Consider the following 21,868-nt stretch of genomic DNA (forward strand, 5'->3'; position numbering starts at 1 on the left):
GGACATTGTAATAATTTTTTCAAAATGTCTTAAACTTTTTTTTTAAAAAAACCGCTTTTTTTTTTTTTTTTTTTTTTTGCTGCTGTGCAGCTTGCAGAATCTTGGTTTTCCAACCAGGGATCAAACCCGGGCCTCCTCAGTGAAAGAGCAGAGTAAGACTGGACCACCAGGTTTAATTTTTTTTTTTTTTTTAATAAATTTATTTATTTTGGGCTGCCTTGGGTCTTTGTTGCTGCCCACGGGCTTTCTCTAGTTGAGGCAAGCAGGGGCTACTCTTCATTGCAGTGCACGGGCTTCTCATTGCAGTGGCTCTCCTGCTGTGGAGCATGGGCTTTAGGCGCACAGGCTTCAGTAGTTGTGGCACGCGGGCTCAGTAGTTGTGGCCCACGGGCTTAGTTGCTCCGCGGCATGTGGGATCTTCCCAGACCAGGGCTCGAACCCGTGACCCCGGCATTGGCAGGCAGATTCTTAACCACTGCACCACCAGGGAAATCTCCTGCCAGGGAAAATTCTTCAAGAAATAAAAACCAGGCAAAATAAGTGTATAAACAGGAAGCCTAGTCTCCTAAAGCCTAGGTTTGTGTTTACTTGTCACAGGAAAAATAATAATGGTTAAGATGTACTGAGGGCTGACCATGCCCTATACACTGTGCTAAGCATGCAGGATATTTTCTCATCCTCCCACCAGCCTGGATGGTGTCGGCACCATTATGAGTAACTTATTACAAATAAGAAGATGGAGTCTTGCCCAAATTCATAAGAGTAGAGGATAGAATGGGGACTCTGCAGCTCTGACACCAGCACTCAGCCTCCTAACAGCTACACAGATATAGCCATGCGTTCATAATAACTTGTCCTCAGATAAGACCACACTTCCATCACTTGCCCAGCCTGGATTATTTCGAAGGTGTTCTGGAAGGAATTTCTGCTTCCCAAATACCTTCTCTATTTCCTCTTATGATTCAGAATATTTTCTATTATGAAATCCAAGTCTTTTCATTTCAAACTCAGATATGTCTTAAAATGTCACTGCCCCTGGTGGAGTTTCTCTTTTGACGTATGTTCCCATGAAGGTGTAAGTGACTGTTATCAGATTCTTTCCAGAGAAAAGTTTTGGCTGGGCGAGGGGAAGAGTGTGAGAGAATAAAGGGCAGAAGGAAGACAGATTGGAAGAGCCAGGGAACTCCAAAAATAAAAAAAAAAAAACTTGACAATTCCACAAACGTGCTTTGAACTGCCCTGAAGAGGATAAACCATTTTTTAGGATGTATTAGAACCAAATTGACAATTTGCTATATGAAGAATTAACAGGGAAGATAAAATCTATTTCTACCTTATTTGGCTTTTATTTTTCCTCTTAATTAATAGGACATCCGAACACTTTAAAAATTTTTTAATTAAAAAATTTTTTTATTATAGTTAAATTACAATGTTAGTTTCAGGTGTCCAGCATAGTGAGTCAGTATTTTTACGGATCAGACTCCCAAACTCTTGAATTCGATTCCTTAATTAAAATCTTTCACTTCTTAAAAGTGGCATTTTTACTAAAAGAAAAATATATAGAAAAAAGATTTGATTTGAATATTCCCTCTTCTTTGTGCTGCTCCCGACGCACATAATCTTTATTTCTTAATGTTCTTTCTGCAGACAGTCATAATTAAGTATATTGAGTCTCTGGTTCTATGTTTGAAAACACAAAATCATCAAAGGGCTTTTATGTTTGACATTTCTAGCCCAAACCAAATCTGAACAAACTTAATGGCCATATTATACGTTCAACTTGGTTTATTTGTTTCCCTTCTCCTCCCATAATACAACCTATGCATTACAAAGCACGGAATTATGGTCAAATTTAAGACATCATTCAGGGGCAAATGTATTCTTTTAGCCAGAGGGGTGACATTACAAGACCCAAGGGAACTGCAGGAGCCGTGACTACGGGATAAACATCTTTGATTTATTGGTGTACTGTCTTTATGCTTAGTATTTAAAAAGAAAGAAAAAGTAAGTGGTCAGGGTGCCACTATTTCTTAAATTATGAGAGACTCTCCTAGTCTCTCTTTGATTCCATAAAGTCGCGTGGCTGACAGCGCATTATTGCGCATAAAACTCTAATTCGTCCAAACAATGTAAAAGTACACAAAGGACTAGGAAAAAGTCAGCATGGAGATTTAGAACTTGAAGCCCAACTGCCATTTTCCTCGTCGGCCCACCGCAGCTGCTCTGCGTAGCTCCCACTTTGCAGATCTAGACACAACTGCTTTATTCCAGCAGCGCCTCTTAGCTCAGCTCACCCCCTTAAAGCTGACACGTGACCGCCAGCAGCCGGCTCATTTCTGAAGAAAGCTTTTAGATGGATTAAAATGTCAGACACTCAGACAGTTTAAATTGAGAGCTAGGGCTGTTTACCTAAGTGTGTAGCTCCCTGCCGCATAATGACGGCCCACTCCACCACTCCTCTCCTCAGCGGCCAGAAGAGAGACAAAGTGGGTGAAGGATCATAAGCAATTCATCTCAGCGTGTCTAAAGCAATTGTCTGAGCAGTACACAGACTGGGACGGGGACTGCTCTGTGTCTGCCTTCCAGCCAGACTGCTCATTAGCCAGGACGGGCTTCCTGACTCTTGACCTACCAGCTGCCCCGAGTTGCCCTGAGATGTCAACTGGATACCCAAGAGGCTCCACTGCGGTGATTTTTTCACGACTCCTCCCACTCCCACCCCCGTGCAACTCTTTCCTTCCCTCAAGACATTTCCTGATGATTCACTTACTGACTTGTAATATAGGAAAAGAATTCACATTCCTTAACTACTAAAAGTATTAAAAGATAGGGTTAAAAAATATTAGCGCATCAATCCTCCCAAAGATATGTGTGCGTGTGTGTGTGAGAGAGAGAGAGACAGCAAGAGAGACAGAGAGAGATAAAAGAGCATCCTGGGCCATAATTGGGAAAGGAAAAACTGAGTAGTAGAAAAGACACAGCCCAGAGAACGGAGAGTCTTAGGTTCTAAAGCTAGAACTAAATAAATTTAGCAAGCCCCTTAACTTTCCTGGCTCCTGTTTCCTATTCAGAAAAGGAGATAATTGGACCAGTTCTCCAAAGTCTTTGGGCATATTTCAGGCTAAAGGGAGGCGTATTAGAAGCCCAGAGTCCTTTCTGCAGTACTTTGTCTTTACTGTGTAGCATTGGCAAAGGACTTACATGTCTGCCTATGACCCAGGTGCCTGGTCTCTCTTGAACTTCTGATGGGTCAAATTTGCAACTTGACTGTACTCAAATGGCACATCTTTTGATCAGACCCGCATCAGGAGAAAGCAGACACTGATGTGTCTCAGAGTTGTGCCAGCGAGAGTCTACAAAGAGATCTGAGGTTGGTCCGGCCATTAACGGGTTACAGCCCAAGTTCATCTTTTCCGCCAGAGACATTATCTCATTGGCAGGTCTCGCCAGAGGCCCAAGTTCTGTCTCATTAAGATTCTCCCAAGCACTGAGAATCTGCTTTGTCACTGACACCCATTTAGTTTATAGTTCTGGTATGTCCTTAGGCAAACTTTCCATAGAGACACAGGAAAGAAGAGTCTTCGATTAACCAATTCAGGGCAGAAAGGAATGAAAACAATCATAGCACCACAGAATACCCAAGGTAGTGACAGAAAAAAAAAAAAAAATCCACATTTCTATATTTAAAAAGGACTTGAGGGTATGGATTGCAAAGGGAATGCCCAATGCATGTGAAAATGAGTGAATAAATCACCTTTTTCCTGCTAGGCATAGGGCTAAGGAAACAATACAAAGCAACTCGTGGTGGAGGGGTGTCATGAGGCCTGAGACGGCACCCTAAAAGAAAGGGAGAGAAAGTCACAGGAATGGGGTAGGGGGACGCACATGGATCTGGATAGGAAAGGAGTTAACAGACTTTTTCTATAGATTATTGGCTGCACCAAGAATTTGGGATAAATATTTAAATAGGTTGGGATACAAAGTGTCATAATTTAGAAGGAAAGACGTGGCCCTTACTTACGTATGATATTTTCTATTACCTGGGCTAATTAAACTTTCAGCCTGACAACCAATGAAAATCAAAAAGAGAGACTTAACTACTTGTCTCCAGGGCCTTTCTTTTGGAAAAGCTTTTCAGGTTCCCTCTTCCCTGAAGCCGTGCAGTTGTACAAAGAACGCTCTGTGCCACGCTGGCCGCCGCCCTTCTTTAAAAGAACTCGTGGCCGCAGCAATGTCGGCGGCCCACTCCTGGGGCAGCGCTTTGCCCGCTGCGACAGCGCCTCTGCTGGTGAGACGGAGCAGCGCGCCGAAGCAGGGACAGCAGATGCCCAAGGCGAGCACCGGCCTCCTAGGGCGTCGCCTTCCGTTTGTGCAGTGAGTTGGGGTCCCCATCATTGCGCTGTTCCGTGCAAAATATGTGCGAGAAATCTTTGTTTCACACTACCTCCCCCTTCCAGCCGGGTGGGAGGCCTGCGTGGGTACCCAAGCCTTCTCCTCTGCGCGGGCCCCCGGCAAGCTGCCATTGCAGCATCCTTTCGGGCACAAGTTCAATACTGCTGCAACTTTTCTGGAAAAAAAGAGCTGAGAGCAGGCGGGTGGGAGGGAGACCGAGCCAGAGGGCGCCGCAGAGGGGAGAAGGGCAATCCCTCGAACAAGAGGGGCATTCGTACTGTATTTTAACTCCCCTTTAGTGACCCGGGGTGCAGGCTGCAGCAGGGCGGGGCCAGCCAGTTTGCATCGGACCCAGGGGCGCAGCGTGGATGATCCGGGAGGCTGCATCCGGAGCCCGCGGTGTGCAGGGCGAGAGGGAGAAGAGACGTTCCTTGGTCAAAAGAGACATCGAAGTTAGGGGTGGCACCCAAAAACGCCAAGCGCAGGGGAGCTCGTCTTCAGGGCGGCGCCTGCCCCGCTCCCGCGTTCCTGGCCACGGGAGTACGCTGAGTCATTCCTGCCCCGCCGCAGCGCGAGCGCGCCCCCTCTTCTTCCCGTTAGGATAGGGAAAGGCGTCCCAGCTCTCGTCCAGGGCCCCGCCTCTGCATCGTAAGCCAGCTGGGGGGCTGTGCAGGAACCCCCTGAGAATGCGCCCCACCTGATGTATGTTCGTGCACTGGCGCGTTTCTCGGGAGAAAATACCGAACTTTCATTGCCTTCTAAAGACTTTCTTGACTCCAAAAGGGCCTCAGATTTAGCTGCTTGGAGCAATCCATTTGTTTCACAGTTTGGCAAACGGTGCGCAGAAGGGGAAAAGGGCTCCCCCACCCCAAGCCCCGGGTCTCCCGTGCGCTTTTACACTAATGCTCTAGCTTTTGCACTAATGCTCTAGCTTTTGCATTTTGACATCGAGAAACTCCCTGGACTCTGTCCCTCTGCCCATCTAATTACTTCCCTCCATGGTTTGCCGGAAGCATCTTCCCTGACCATTTTAAAAGTTATTTCTGCGATTTCTCTATAGAGAATTCCTCTGCCATTCCCAGACCCTCTGTTTTCTCTTCAGAGTGCCCCACCCCTTCGCCACATGGGTTACTGCCGCAGACACCGGAAACCACCTGGAAAACGTGTGCTGTTTTGTGCAAAATGCAGTAAAGAGCCCGGACACACACACACACACACACACAAACACACACACACACACACACACACACACACACATACACACACACACACCCCTTCTTCTGGAAACTCTTAGTGGTTTGGCTTTTAAGGAACTTTGTGGAGTTTCTACTCTTCCTGATGGCAGCTTCCCGAGGCGGAACAGCGAGATGACTGTGGGTGTAACGGAAAAAGCCGGTCCTAAAAGAACTTGTCTTGCATATATTACAGTCCCTCGTTAATACGGACGCCGCAGCCCAAGCGCCAGGCCTGAGGACCAGGGTGACCCCACACTTCTTGAGCAGGTAGACTCTCTTCTTGGGTATCCACGGGAGACGCGTACTGTCCTCACCGTATCCTAAACTGCCCAGCCCTTCCAGATTAGCCGGATCATTTTAAACCAAGGCGCAGTGCCCACAGCAGAGGGTGCGAGCTGCTGGAGCGGAGGTGGGCGCTAGGGGGCAAGGGGGTGGGGCATGCAGCCCCAGCATTTCCAGGCTCGCGATCCCATTTCTCCACTATTCCACTTCTATCCGGTTGGTCTGGTCTTCCAGGCTCTCGAGCCTTTGCTTCACTTTTTGCTGGTCGATTGAACAGGGCTCGATATTAATCGCTCATTCCTCGAAGCTCTTTGGAATAAGAGTATGGACTCTCGCGGTGTAACGCTCTTCTCTCTGTTCCAGGAATCAGTCTTTCTGCTTTTCTTATCAGACTTACACAATTGACTTTACATTTTCCCCATGGGTTTTTTGCACAGCCCCCAAGGCAGGCTGTATTATTTACTTTGTACTATTTGCTTTGGCATTGTGGAGGGCAGGGCTACTCTTTAGCTGTGTGTGGTTGGTTGCCTTATCTTTGTTCTTGAGCGATTAGGCGGCCTTATTCCATAAAACATGAAGGCCTTTTATCTGAGAGAGTCACTTGCGCGTGTATCAGCCGGGGGCAGATAAAATTAAATAGAGGGTCATAGCTGTATCTTCAGGACGCTTGCTTATTACTGTAATCATACAAGTAATGAACATTTGACCACCGTCTCTGTGCTCACAAGTTTTTAATCCTCACAGCCCTGGCAAAAGAGGAATGATTTTCTTCAGGGTCTTTGTTTGTTTGTTTGTTTGTTTGCGGCACCTCAGCTTGACGGACACTCTTAGTGGTTTGGCTTTTAAGGAACTTTGTGGAGTTTCTACTCTTCCTGATGGCAGCTTCCCGAGGCGGAACAGCGAGATGACTGTGGGTGTAACGGAAAAAGCCGGTCCTAAAAGAACTTGTCTTGCATATATTACAGTCCCTCGTTAATACGGACGCCGCAGCCCAAGCGCCAGGCCTGAGGACCAGGGTGACCCCACACTTCTTGAGCAGGTAGACTCTCTTCTTGGGTATCCACGGGAGACGCGTACTGTCCTCACCGTATCCTAAACTGCCCAGCCCTTCCAGATTAGCCGGATCATTTTAAACCAAGGCGCAGTGCCCACAGCAGAGGGTGCGAGCTGCTGGAGCGGAGGTGGGCGCTAGGGGGCAAGGGGGTGGGGCATGCAGCCCCAGCATTTCCAGGCTCGCGATCCCATTTCTCCACTATTCCACTTCTATCCGGTTGGTCTGGTCTTCCAGGCTCTCGAGCCTTTGCTTCACTTTTTGCTGGTCGATTGAACAGGGCTCGATATTAATCGCTCATTCCTCGAAGCTCTTTGGAATAAGAGTATGGACTCTCGCGGTGTAACGCTCTTCTCTCTGTTCCAGGAATCAGTCTTTCTGCTTTTCTTATCAGACTTACACAATTGACTTTACATTTTCCCCATGGGTTTTTTGCACAGCCCCCAAGGCAGGCTGTATTATTTACTTTGTACTATTTGCTTTGGCATTGTGGAGGGCAGGGCTACTCTTTAGCTGTGTGTGGTTGGTTGCCTTATCTTTGTTCTTGAGCGATTAGGCGGCCTTATTCCATAAAACATGAAGGCCTTTTATCTGAGAGAGTCACTTGCGCGTGTATCAGCCGGGGGCAGATAAAATTAAATAGAGGGTCATAGCTGTATCTTCAGGACGCTTGCTTATTACTGTAATCATACAAGTAATGAACATTTGACCACCGTCTCTGTGCTCACAAGTTTTTAATCCTCACAGCCCTGGCAAAAGAGGAATGATTTTCTTCAGGGTCTTTGTTTGTTTGTTTGTTTGTTTGCGGCACCTCAGCTTGACGGACAGTTCCCGGACCCGGGACCCCTGCTGTAGGAGCTCAGAGTCCTAACCACTGGGCCCCCGGTGAACTCCCCATTTTCCTCAATTTTATAGAGGGTACCAAGGTCTGGATTTGAACCCAAACCTATTTCAAAGCCTTTGCCACTGTCTAGGAAGAGAGTTTGGGGCATGGAGGCTAAGAGGTCAAGACCATTAGGAATTATTTCTAATTCCAGGAATTCTGGGATTATGGAATCAAATTGTTTAGGACAGAGGCAGTTGGAAATGACTACAGCATAGGGGTTGGAAGTAAAGACTGAAGTTTTATAGTCTGGGTTAGACTCTGAGTCTGCTAATTACCGTCTGCTAGAAACTGCGTATCTCCTTAGACTTTATTATTGTAATGTAAAGATGAGGCAAAATAGTAATACACATCTCACAGTTCCGCTGAGGGAATTTAATTAGATGTGTTTCCAATACTTAGGACAGGGGCAAACAGAAGGTGCTTAATTGATGTTAGTGCTTAGAAATATTAAGATCAAAGAAGGGTGAGTGAACCAGAAACTAACGCAACATGGTAAATCAACTATACTGCACAACAATAAATTTAAAGAAATAAATACAAAGAAGGGTGAGTGAAAATTTGGCTTCCTAAACTAACACTTCTACTCTTTCCATTCTTAGCTTCTCCTCTTCGACGCAGATAGGCTAATTTCAGTCTAAGGAAAATCATACTGTGTACTGTTTCCCCTTCCATCAACCTTTGTATGCAAGTAAGATCAGTTTAAACCAAGGACAGATTTAAAAGAGTAAGTCACAAATGGTTAGCCCTGTAAATTGTGCACCTATAAGAAGGCAGAGGCCAGGTATCCTCTTTGGTGTGGTTCTTTGTTCTCTGGAAAAGAATTCCAAAGGTCATGCAGACATCCCTGGCTTCGGGGCTTCACCAGGGACTGATGTGAGCTGGCACAAACTATTTAATCTCTCAAAGCCTACCGTTTTTTGTTTCTTCAAAACGGGGATAATAATACCATCTCTTCAAGGTTGCAGTAAGAATTCAGTGACATGATATATGTGAAAGTGCTTAGCAGAGTGCGAATTGACTGGGTTATCTATTGATTATTTGGTATGTGAGCCTGTGGCCAATTCCTCTTCGTCTGTACATGGAAATGTGCATTCAGATTAATGTTAATATAATTTTCTGTTGTAAAGGATCATTCTAAAACCCCATAACCATGAAGGGTGAGTGAGCATTGTCCTGAATCATCCTAGGGAACAAAAGGTAGTGGGTGGAGCTGGTTACCAGAGTCTAAAAGGGCTCTATCCCTCACTGCATTCAGGGGATGTTGGTTGGTTTATTTTGCAAATGGGCTGTGAACTGCAGACGTCCCTGAGAGAGAAAATAGAAAATTACTAGCAGATCCCTAAGAGAACCTGGCTTCTTTCTGAAGAAGAGAAATGCATTAAGCTGAGAGTTGGAAGAGCAATGAGAAATGGAGCCACAGACTCTGAAAGTTATCATCTGCCAAGAGGGTGATAAGATTTTCCAAAGAACTAGAGGCATTTATACTTCTGGCCATGACAGAGTAACTGGTACCAGACTAGTCCTCCAGCCGTAAACAACTATGAAACTGGGTGAAAGTATTTGAGGCAGCCGTTTATAGGCAATGGACCATAGGCAGCCCAAGACTGTTTATCCCTGGCAGACAAAAACTTAAAGGTAAATCCCCAAATCATCCAGCTCTCTACGGGGACACAAGTGTCTAACTACAGCACTGAAGTCCAAGCAGTTCTTGGACGTAGAGATGAAGAGACAGAGAACAGAACGTAGCAGAGCTGAAACAACTGGAATCTGCCTGATAGGGCATCAGCAAAGAGGGAGCTCTGCAGAGAGGGCTTCCCAACAGTCTGTTTGGGGTAGGGGTCAGTGGGGAGGGGGTCCCTCATGAGACCACGACTGAGAACTGGGCTGTAAATGAACAGGAAGAGACCATCAGGGGCTCATCAGATAGCAGCTACTATGGGGTTGAAAATGAACAGTTACTAGCAATGCTGGTGGAAAAGCAGTTCCCAAAGACTTTGGACTTTTGAACCCAAAGTCTCAGTAACACTTTGTTAACACCCCTGGAATCCAGCTAAGACACCAGAAAGAACTTTTCATAGGAGTAAAGACTATACTCTAAAGCAGGATTCAGTAAACTTTTTCTGTAAAAGGCAATAGAGTAAGTCCCCTACATACAAACGAGTTCCATTCCAAGCAAGCGTTTCGTAAGTCCAATTTGTTCATTAAGTCTAACAAAATTAACCTAGGTACCCAACTAACACAATCGGCTATATAGTACTGTACTGTAATAGGTTTATAATACTCTTCACACAAATAATACATGAAAAACAAACACAAAAAATAAAGAAAACACTTTTAATCTTACCGTAGAGTACCTTGGAAAGTACAGTAGTACAGTACAACAGCTGGCATACAGGGTCTGGCACCGAGTGAACAGGCAGGAAATAAAGATACTGTATTACTGTACTCTATACAGTACTGTGCAGTAAAGTATACAAAACCACAACCACTTGTAGAGGTGGTTGTCACATATATGTGTGACATGTACGCCAGACACGTGAACTAAATTACGTGACTGGACATGCGAACATACATTCGCATCTTTGAAAGTTCGCAACTTGAAGGTTCATATGTAGGGGACTTACTGTATGGTAAATATGTTTGCCTGTGCAGGCCATACAGTTTCTACTGCAGCTGCTCAATTCTGCCACGGTAGCACAAAACCAGTCCTAGACAATATGTAAATGAATAGCATGACTGTGTTCCAATAAAACTTTATTTTCAAGAACAGATAGGTAGGATTGGCCCAAGGATCCACACATGCACTATAGTAAGACCTATTCCAGACCTGCATTAACAAAGCCTAAAACTAAACCCTGACAAAATCTCAGGGGAGACAGAATTTGAAGATTGCAACCTATCAGGGTAGAGAAGCTTGGGAAATACCTTGTGCTTTCCACAGATTCTATAACAAAGTACCAGACTAAGCTTATTCAAGTTAAAGATGATCAGCCAGTAACTGAGCTGCCTTCTAAAACAAGAATTAACACTCTTAAGAGGAAGATAGCAGAACTCAGAATCTTTACAACATACTATTCAAAATATCCAGTACTCAATCAAAAATTACTAGACAAACTAAAAAGTGGGAAAATGTGATCCAGAACCAAAAAAAATAGCAGTCAGTACCAACCAGTCTGAAGTGGCTTAGATGTTGGATTGAGTAGACAAAGGTTTTCAATCAGCTATGATAAATAGGTTCAAAGAACTGAATGAAAATACGTGCAAAGAAGGAAAGAAAAAACATGGTCTAACAAATGAAGAGATAGGAAATCCCAGCAGAGAAATAAAAGCTTTAAAAAAAAAAGAAGGAAATCAAAATTTTAGAACTAAAAAATACAGCTGAAATGAAAAATTCACTGATGGGTTTAATCGCTTATTGGAGATGGCAAGAAAAGAGAATCAGTAAACTTGAAAATGGATTAACTGAAAGTATTCAATATGAAGAAATAACAGAAAAAAGATTGAAGAAAACTGAACAGAAACTCAGGGGACCAGTGGGACAATGTCAAACAGTCTAACATGCATGTAATTGGAACCTCAGAAAGAGAAGAGATTAATGTTGAGCAGAAAAAGATATTTTGAGGAAATAATGGCAAAATTTCTCAAAATTGATGAAAAATATTACAGATCCAAGAGGCTTGGCAAATTCCAAAAGGAATAAATATTTTTAAAAACCACACACAAGCGTATCAAGTAAAATTGCTGAAAATCAAAGATGAAGAGAAGGTCTTGAAGCAGGCAGAGAAAAAGACACATTACTTACACACAAAGATAAGGATGACCACTGATTTCTTGTCAGACACAGAGGCCAGAAGACAATGAAAAGACATCTTTTCAATGTTGAAAAAAAAGTCAAGTTATTTATAATTCTATATCCAATAAAAAGTTCTTTTAAGAGAGGGGGTAAAATAAAGACATGTCTGACAAATGAAAGTTAAGAGAATTTGCTGCCAGCAGACCTACATTATAAGAATTATAAAGAACCAAAGGGGGACTTCCCTGGTGGTGCAGTGGTTAAGAATCCGCCTGCCAATGCAGGGGACATGGGTTCGAGCCCTGGTCTGAGAAGATCCCACATGCTGCGGAGCAACTAAGCCCACCCGCCACAACTACTGAGCCTGCGCTCTAGAGCCCGTGAGCCACAACTACTGAGCCCGCGTGCCACAACTACTGAAGCCCACGTGCCTAGAGCCCATGCTCTGCAACAAGAGAAGCCACCGCAATGAGAAGCCCGCACACCCGCAACGAAGAATAACCCCCCACTCGCCAAAACTAGAGAAAGCCCGCACGCAGCAACGAAAACCCAATGCGGCCAAAAATAAATAAATAAGTAAATTTATTTTAAAAATAAAAATGTGTTTTAAAACTAACATAACATTGTAAAGCAATTATACTCCAATTAAAAAAAAAAAGAACCAAGGGCCAAGAGCGAATGATACTAGACAGAAGATGTCTAGGAAGGAATGAAGACTCTGAAAATGGTAAATAAATAGATGGATATAAAAGGGAGCTAACTATTTACAATAGCCAAGACATGGAAGCAACCTCAAAGTCCATCTTCAGATGAATGGATAAAGATGTGGTGTGTATATATATATATATATATATACACACACATACACACACACACACACACACACACACAATGGACCATTACTCAGCCATAAAAAAGAATGAAATAATACCATTTGAAGCAACATGGATGGACCTAGAGATTATCATACTAAGTGAAGTAAGTCAGACAAAGAAAGACAGATATCATATGATATCACTTATATGCGGAATCTAAAAAAAAATTATACAGATGAATTTACTTACAAAACAAATAGACTCACAGACACAGAAAACAAACTTATGGTTACCAAAGGGAAAGGCGGGGGAGGGATAAAGTAGGGATTTGGGATTAGCAGATACACAGTACTATATATAAAATAGATAAACAGGGGCTTCCCTTGTGGCGCAGTGGTTGAGAGTCCGCCTGCCGATGCAGAGCACACGGGTTCGTGCCCCGGTCTAGGAAGGTCCCACATGCCGCGGGGCGGCTGGGCCCGTGAGCCATGGCCGCTGAGCCTGCGCGTCCGGAGCCTGTGCTCCGCAACGGGAGAGGCCACAGCAGTCAGTGAGAGGCCCGCGTACCGCAAAAAAAAAAAAATAATAAAATAAACAACAAGGTCCTATATAGCACAGGGAACTATATTAAATATCTTGTAATAAGCTATAATGGAAAAGAATCTGAAAAGAATTTATATATGCATATGTATAACTGAATCACTTTGCTTCATGCTCCCCTGGGTTTGGCAGTCTCTGTCCAGAGGAGGGGAAAACGTGTCATTTGCTGCTTTCTAATGTTAAGGGAAGATGTTGCATCTATCAGAAATTGACCATAGCGGGGGAAAATTGTGTATTGGGTAAGAGGCATAACAGAGTCCTTCTTTCCTACCCAATGCTCTGGAGATACAAAATTGAAGAACACAACCTACCTGCTTTCAAGGAGCATATGAGCCTTCAGGAAGACAAGACCCTTGTGAATGAAAAGAAAACACACCTTCTAAGAGAACACAAACGAGCTGTGCAGGTGGTGAGAGCTAGAGGTGTTTAGATGGGGGAAACCGTGGAAGACTTCATGGAGGAGGTGAGATTGAGCGTAAGTGGAGAATGCGTACAGGGGAGGGCAGTCAAATCTGAGAAACAGAGAGATGGGTTGGCTTCATAGGTGGACTTCGAGAGATTTATGAACCATCTGAACTTACATACAAACTTGCCTGCCTCTATGCATTTTTCTAGAAAGAGGAACCATATGTTGCATATGATTTTCAACAGAGTCTTTAGCAACCTCAACAGTCAGAAACAGTACTGTAGGGGCTAGAGAATTATCAACAGCTATATCATTGGTCTCACAGTGAGGCAACAGCTGCCTTCTTTTTTTTTTTTAATTACCTATAAGTAATTCATATGCAGATAATTTCAATACTATAGGGAGGGTGCCAAGGCAAGCAGTGGGGGAGACACTGAGGACAGAAAGCTCTTTTGGCACTTCTAGCACATGGGGTAGTGGCTGCCTCTTTGTGAACCAGCTGTGCTCATTCATTCTGGAACCAGGACATCTGGGGTCTCCAATAGGGAACCACGTCTCTTGATTTGGGAACTGTCAGCTATGGTAGTTTCCTGGTGTGTTTACATGAACAATACTTGACCTACGTGTGGAAATGTAAAGGTTTTCATCTTGCTTCCTCCTTCCACTGGGGGCACCCCCTCGAGGACTGCAGTGGTCCATAGCTCCTGGACCTTCCAAGAAGCCTTTTTAATATTCTTGCCCTTCCTCCCCCTACCCATAGCAAACCCATCTTCTATTCCAATTCCAAATTTCTCCTGTCTTGAGGAGTATTATGGGATATTGCATCTCCTTTTCAGCTTTCCAGAATATTATTTATCATCTAAAACCTGAAAGCTTTTTTTCTTTAAATTTAGATCAAAGCAGAGAGAAACTGATCTGCAAATATCTTTACCAAACTTGACATGTTATTTTAAGCTGGGAACTGACTGATTAGAATTGACTTTTGTAGTCAAAATGAGGCTGGAGGATTTTCTGGTTACACTTAGGCATGAGTAGTGAAGCCCAATTACAATGACTCATCACTTCAGAGAAAAAGAGTAATTTCGATTCTATGAGAGTTTTGCTTCACTAGGAATTTTATAGGAAAGTTCTTTTTTGTTCTAGTTTAGATGCCAACAACAGGCAACCTGGGCTTTGCACAGGTATCAAGTTTTCTTAAATAAAATCATACCAAGCAAGTCTATTTTGATTTTCAGTGTAGGGTTTTTTGTCCCCTCTCCTTTACCTCTTTTTGAGAGAAAGAATCTTCAGACAGGAAGCCTTGAGCTACTCATAAATTCTACCACTGCAAAAATATATTTCATTCTAAAACAGTGTGGAGAATAATAAGAGCCTCTTGGTTGAGGGGCAGAGCAGAGACATCTTGAATGGTTCAGGAGTTTAATCTTCCACCCTGATACAATCCCAAGAATATTGTGCTCCTGGGGCTTTCTTTTTGCCATCTACTGTTTAATGCCAGGACAAAAGGAATAATTTGGTGATGAGCAAACGGCAGCACAGTGTGCTGTTCCTGCTGCTTTTAAGTTTCTTTCTGTTTTTCTTTTGTTTTTAAATGAAAAAAAGAGAGAGAGAGAGAGAGAGAGAGAGAACTCAAAATGTACCTGGTGCAAAATAGAAGCTATTTACCGCCTCGGGCTATACAGCAGACCCTGTGATATTTAAGGCGGCTTGGATGAAAGGAGCTCCCTGCTTCTTATGTAGTTAACAAAATGATAAAAGGATCCTGCCTGGGATACTTGATTCATTCTCCTTTGGGAAAGGAACATACGTTTTTCTTAATTGCTGAGTTATGGGTCTGTTATAATTAGTTTGTTACTAGGGAATAAATGACACCAAGGGAATAAGGAATGGCCAAACTGCCTACAAGGGAAAATGTCTTGGTCTAACTCGAGCCAAGTTGTGAAGTAACACAACTTTTGCTTTCTTCATCCAACTTTCTCCTTGGCCTAGTGAAATCTCATTGGCTCCACTCTTGCCAAAAGCTTGCTCCTATCTGTAAACGTTGCTACCTGTGTCTGGGTCACTTTCTATCCGTGGGGAGAGAGACTAAGTCTCTTCCCTTTTGGATGGAATCTGAACTCAGAGAAGGGTAGAAAATTCCCAAAATATACCAAGAGCAGATTGGCTTCATTTTCAAGCCATTATACTCTCAAAAGAAAGAAAAAATGGTGGAGGAGTTATGTGGCCTTCCTTGGTTTGTGGCTGGACCAATGGAGGCGTTTGTTTGGGTAGCTGGAGAAAACGATTAGAGACCCTGGAGTCAGCTGACCCAACTGGTTGACCAAGTCTGAGGAGAAAGGCAACCCTCCAGGTACCGATGATCACATCCAACAGGTCTCAGGGTTCCTGTGTTTGGAAAGGACCTTGTGACTCCGTGGAGACCATTCCTGTGCTTTCTAGGCATTTAAGTATTCTCAGGCAGCTAAGAACCACTCCACCTTTATGAAGCCTTCCGGAAAGAGAGGCTCTGCGGAAATCTTATCTCCCCAACCTAAGTGTAGGTGCCTCCAGGGAGGAAACCACATATTGGATATTTTTTAAATACCAACAGTGTGTAGTAAAGTTCTGTGCACAGAGGAAATTTTTGTTGTTGTTAAAATTTTTTTTTTTTTGGCCACGCCGCGAGGCATGTGGGATCTTAGTTCCCCAACCAGGGATGGAACCTGCACCTCCCTGCAGTGGAAGCATGGAGTCCTAACCACTGGGCCACCAGGGAAGTCCCCAGAGGAAATGTTTAACACACACTTAATGACTAATTGAACATATTCTTTTGACTTTCCTTCTGGTACCCGTTGTCCCTTCACCCACAAGCTTGCAAGGCAATCGGGAGATGGAAGATGGTCCAGACTTCCGACATCCGTCTCATTTTGCAGCAGGCCATAGTAAAGTTGTGGGTTCGGGAATATGTATCTGTAACCCTCCAGCCTCCCCTTTTTTTATTTTTTAACGCTTTTATTTATTCATTTTATGTATTTTTGGCTGCGTTGGATCTTCTTTGCCGCACACGGGCTTTCTCTAGTTGCGGCGAGCGGGGGCTACTCTTTGTTGAAGTGCGCAGGCTTCTAATTGTGGTGGCTTCTCTTGTTGCGGAGCACCAGCTCTAGGTGCACGGGCTTCAGTAGTTGTGGCACACGGGCTCAGTAGTTGTGGCTCACAGGCTCTAGGGCACAGGCTCAGTAGCTGTGGCACACGGGCTTAGTTGCTCTGCAGCATGTGGGATCTTCTCGGACCAGGGCTCGAACCCGTGTCCCCTGCATTGGCAGGCAGATTTTTAACCACTGGGCCACCAGGGAAGTCCCCAGCCTCCCCTTCTTTGATGCTGCCTCTTACCATCAAGTAAATGATGAAGGCAGGAACAGGTACGGAACACATAACATGGACCGAGCATCAGCCCAACTTGCCCAGGCTTCAGCTGAAAAGACCTTTCTTCCTCTCAGATCCCTTGGTCATGCTAGGATGTAAGTAACTTATATTGAGATTTCCCCCAGGGAAGGGTATGTGTATTTTTAATACGTGGATGAAACAACAATGGTGACGTTTCAACAGTCAGACAACAGTTTGGAGCACGATGCTTCCATTCTTCAAACCAGCAGCCTAACAGTTTGCTTCTGCACCTGTGTTTTTCCACAAGTCTCAGAAATAAACTGTAATTGATGGGTTTTTATTTTAGGCCAATATTTTAGTGTAACTTACCCCATTGAAAAATTGTAAAACCTCACACCCAATTCATACCTTACTCAATAGGTATGAAGTACCTGGCTTCAAGTCTGGAGTCATCGGGCCATTCCTAGGGGTAGAAGAGCAGGAGGAGGTGTGAGGACACACCTCCTCTGCCTTTGGTGTGAATGATTTGTTGATAACGTGACTAACTAGGTAAGGTAACCACGTGAGGTGGTGTGGAGCCAGCCCACGGGGCTTCCTGTGAACAGAGGGGACAGTTAAGCATCTCAACGCCAGATTTGCTTGACCTCCAAGCACTGACTTCTGCAGTCCAGGACCACAGAGCTCCTATTCTTGGCCCCTGGATGCATTCCACAGAGAGCCCAACAGGGGTATTGTACTGCAGGCTGGAGACAACCAAAACCCCTAGCGGTTCTGTTCAGAGATTCTCAACAGAGGAGAATTGTTACCGAATGAATTGGGCCCTGCCGCTTGCTGCTTACAAAATCAATTACATACACTCACAAACGGTAGACGGGAACGGTGCCTTTAATCAGAATGCCAGCAATCTGGGTAGATGGTGGACTCAGCGTCCCCCAGAAACCACCTCCAAAGATTCTGCTTGGACATGAAAGTTTTAAGGGAAAGGAGGGAAGTAATCTCAGTTAATCATCCCCCACTGTGTGCCAGCTTGTGTGCAGGCTTGTCAACTCCTCACGACCTTCCTCAGGATGTTACCTTGTTCACACAGTTTGGTCACACAGTTTGTTCGGGAGATACTGAAGGGGAAGCCAGGGAGATGTCAGGTCATCTGTTAACTACTTGTTCTTCATTTCTACTTCTTTCAACTACAGAAAGAACTGACAAACTAGGCAAGGTATTGTGTGATCAAAAGATATGAAAGGTGTGCTTGGGCCAGAGATGAGTACTGGGCCGGCAGATGGGGCTGCGTGATTTAAAAGTTAGTTACCGTATAGCTTTGCTAAAGTGACAAGAAAAGGGGCTTCCTGCTGGGGCGGTTTCCTGCAAAGAGCTGCTTACAAACTCATCAGACATTCTCAGGTTATGCTTAGAAAAAAGAGGCTTTATGTGCTTCCTCAGGGACTAATTACTACATTACAAGTAAAGCAATGCATACCTAGTACCGTATTGCTGGAAAAATCCATCAGATCTCAAGGCCGAGGACATAGGAATTAAGAGAATTCTCTCCTAGGGCAGTAGAGGAGTTTATTGTATGGAAACATGATGATCTCCAAAGGTCCATGGTAGCTGGCGCTAGAGTCATGAGATCTGCATTTTCTGTCCATCTCAGGGAGCTCTAGCAAACACGGGTAAAGAACAGAGCAGGGATTGGTCCTAACACAAAGACCACTATGTGCTTCTTCCTGGAGAGAGAGCTGTACCATTGATAGACTCTTCTCTAAATAGGCCAAAAAAGAGAACATCAGTGTGGCCCAGTAGAGTCCAAGGGCAAGGAGCATGAAAAAACAAACAAATGAAACTTCCTATGTGACCTGAAGTCCGTCACCTCATCTCCCAGGGCCTCAATTTCTGTATCTGCCAGAAGGTGGTCTCTACGAGCCATTCCACGCCTATAATCTTATAAATCCCCATTCGTGGAATTTTGATTCATAAAACTATAATGAAATATTCTAGAAGCATCTGTCCTATAGAAGATGGGAAAGCCCTGAAGCTATGAATCATGAAAATGAATTAGTATGAATAACCATAGTCAGCCGCTGTACTGGTCCATTAGGGCTGTCATGACAAAGGACCACAAACTAAGTGGCTTAAACAACAAAAACTTTTAAAAAAATTTTTATTGGAGTCTGGTTGATTTGTAATGTTGTGTTAGTTTCAGGTGTATGGCAAAGTGAATCAGTCATACATATATATATGTATCCACTCTTTTTTAGATTCTTTTCCCACATAGGCCATTACAGAGTACTGAGTAGAGTTCCCTGTGCTATACAGTAGGTCCTTATTAGTTATCTATTTTTTATATAGTAGTGTGTATATGTCAATCCCACTCTCCCAACAAAAACTTTTTTTCTGACAGGTCTGGAGGCTAAAAGTCTGAAATGGACGTGTCAGGAGGGCTGGTTCATTCTGAGGAGTGTGAGGGAGAATCTGTCCCCTGCCTCTCCCCTCGCTTCTGGTGCTTTGCTGATGATCTCTGGTATTTTTTTTTTTTTGCGGTACGCGGGCCTCTCATTGTTGCGGCCTCTCCCGTTGCGGAGCACAGGCTCCAGACGCGCAGGCTCAGCGGCCATGGTCCACGGGCCCAGCCGCTCCGTGGCACGTGGGATCTTCCCGGACCGGGAGACCGAACCCGTGTCCCCTACATTGGCAGGCGGACTCTCAACCACTGCGCCACCAAGGAAGCCCGATCTCTGGTATTCTTTGACCCGTAGAAAAAGTGTCACCTGATCTCTACCTTCATCTTCACACGGCATTCTCCCTGTGTGTGTGTCTGTGTACAAATTTGCCCAAATTTCCCTTTTATAAGGACACCAGTCATATTAAATTAAGGGAAAAGTGTTCAGTGTACCAGACACTCACTATTGGATTAGGAAAGGGGAACGGCAAGAGTAAGGCAGGACCCATCCAAGGAAAGGCATGCGGTGCTCAGCAGGCTGCCCAGATGGGAAGAGAGGGGCAGAAATAACGGCAGAAGTCATTTCCCTCGAGTGGGGTCCAAGGTTAGGACTCACCAGATGCTGAGTCTCGAACACGGAAGCTGCTTAAATACCCTGTGCTTTAGGTTAGGTCCAGATTTGTTCCAGAAACTGAGGGTGGGAGAAAAATCATAAGTGATGAGCAAGTAGTGAGAGAGAAGGGGTGCGAAGCCCCTGCAGCCGGCAGACAGAGAATTTAGGAGGTCAGATCCCCCTTTGCATTTCACTTGGTTGTGGCCAAGAACAAAGAGGACACTGTCTTGTTCCTCCACCCCTCCGGGCCAACTACTCCCCTCCTTCCTACCCTCTGTACCCACACCCCATTCTCATACTTGTCCAGAAGAGACCAAGTCATTACGAACAGGGAGAAGCAAGTCACAAAAGAGTGAGTACTGGTGGATGGATGGCTATGCCCACCTCCTTTACCTGAGATGAAGGAGGTTCCCTGACAGATGGCGCCTGTATGTGTGTGTGTGTGGTGTGTTTCAGCTGCAGCAGGCAGATCCTAGGTTGTCTTATCCATGATCTATCAGAGTCATTACCCAGCTACCGGAAGACTAACCAAAATATGGATCCTAAAGCAATGCCCCGGCGTGTTAAACCCCGGGAACAACTACGGGGATGGTACCACCAAGAACTTGACCAAAAGGGAATGCTGGACCCCAGATGGAAACCAAGGTCACTAGCTCAGAGGCCCACTTTGCTGTTCTCACACCCAGAACCATGAACTGGAGACTTGAGGGGGGAAAGTGGATAAATACTTCTTCAGTAAGGAAAAGAGAAACAGAACAGGCAAAGGTCAACATCTTGGTTCTCTTTTTTAAGCTGTTATAGAATCGTTTCTAATTAAAAGGCTCTTCACGGGCAACTCGAAAATGAAAAGGCACTTCGTGCTGTAAATGCAGGGGACCCACTCACCTGATAACCCATGACTGTTTCTTGCATCTGATTTCCATTTACTATCCCTCATAAGCACTCAGCTATTGTGTAACAGACTCCAGTGGGTTATTCCACATCCCTTGTCTTTTTATTCAGAACCATTTAGCGAGGGAGAAAAACAGAATGTAAAATTCTTCCATTGCTCCTTTGGGCAATGACTGTGCATTTACATTAGTGCTTTATGATGGAGACAAGGGTTCTTTAATCATTCCTGATCTCTCGTTGAAAGAATCTTAAAAGCAAATATGTATTTACCAGAATTTGGGTGAAAATTCCAGATGAAAAGCCTAATCATGTTTCTGAGGAAAGCAAAATTATGCATTAATAAGCAGCCCATATTCTGAGGCAGCAATTACATTAAAGGCAGGCCTTCTTGACATAACTAATAGTCTCTTGTTTCTAGATGAGGGAGGACTGTAATAGCGCTTAGGGCTGAACAAAACGCCTCAGAGCTCCATCATCCATTTTGGTTTGCAAATTGATTAAAAGAGAATTTAGAGAAGAGTCCAAATATCTTTTTTTTCTTGGACTATACAGGAAGTACAGCGTGGCTGTTCATGTCCTATTTTTCTTTGCATTGATCATAACGATTCACTATTGCTTCATAGAGAAATCTTAAAACTTTAGTTTCTAAGCAAAAAAAAAAACATTTTCCGAAGTCTTGCTTATTATCTCTGATTTTTCTCTTCCTACCCCCACCCCCTCACTACAAGTTACTTCTTTTTAGTGGTTGGGGCATGGGTGGCCATGGTGGGTTACACTGGGGACTGGGTAGAGCAGCCAGTGAGTAAACGCTGTCCACTGGTGTTTTGCAAAGAACGCATCAGGCTGGCTTCTAGTCTTGGCTATAGGACTCTGCACTCTTGCCCGCAGCCTTCCCATCTTTACATGAGGGAGTTAGTAGAAAATGGCTTTCAATCCAGAAGTAGGTGATTCCGTAAGCGTTGAACTTTCTCTCCCACGGAAGCCGCTAGTAGGGTCCCCTGCTCCAGCACACACACTGTTCCCTGACTTTGCATGAATAGGAGAAACAGGGTGTGGTTGGTTTGGAGCACAGGAGGAGTTGGGGTCTCTGTGCTGTCAGAGTCTGGA

General features: G+C 44.5%; 1 pseudogene; it reads left to right on the forward strand.

Annotated features, from left to right (window-relative positions):
• Positions 1-2,435: 2,435 nt before the first annotated feature.
• The window catches only part of LOC103072858 (mediator of RNA polymerase II transcription subunit 25-like), a 118,890-nt pseudogene continuing 99,457 nt past the window's right edge, over positions 2,436-21,868 (forward strand).

Source organism: Lipotes vexillifer, unplaced genomic scaffold (genome assembly GCF_000442215.2).
Source record: "Lipotes vexillifer unplaced genomic scaffold, Lipotes_vexillifer_v1.1 scaffold484, whole genome shotgun sequence".
Taxonomy (NCBI): Eukaryota; Metazoa; Chordata; class Mammalia; order Artiodactyla; family Lipotidae; genus Lipotes; species Lipotes vexillifer.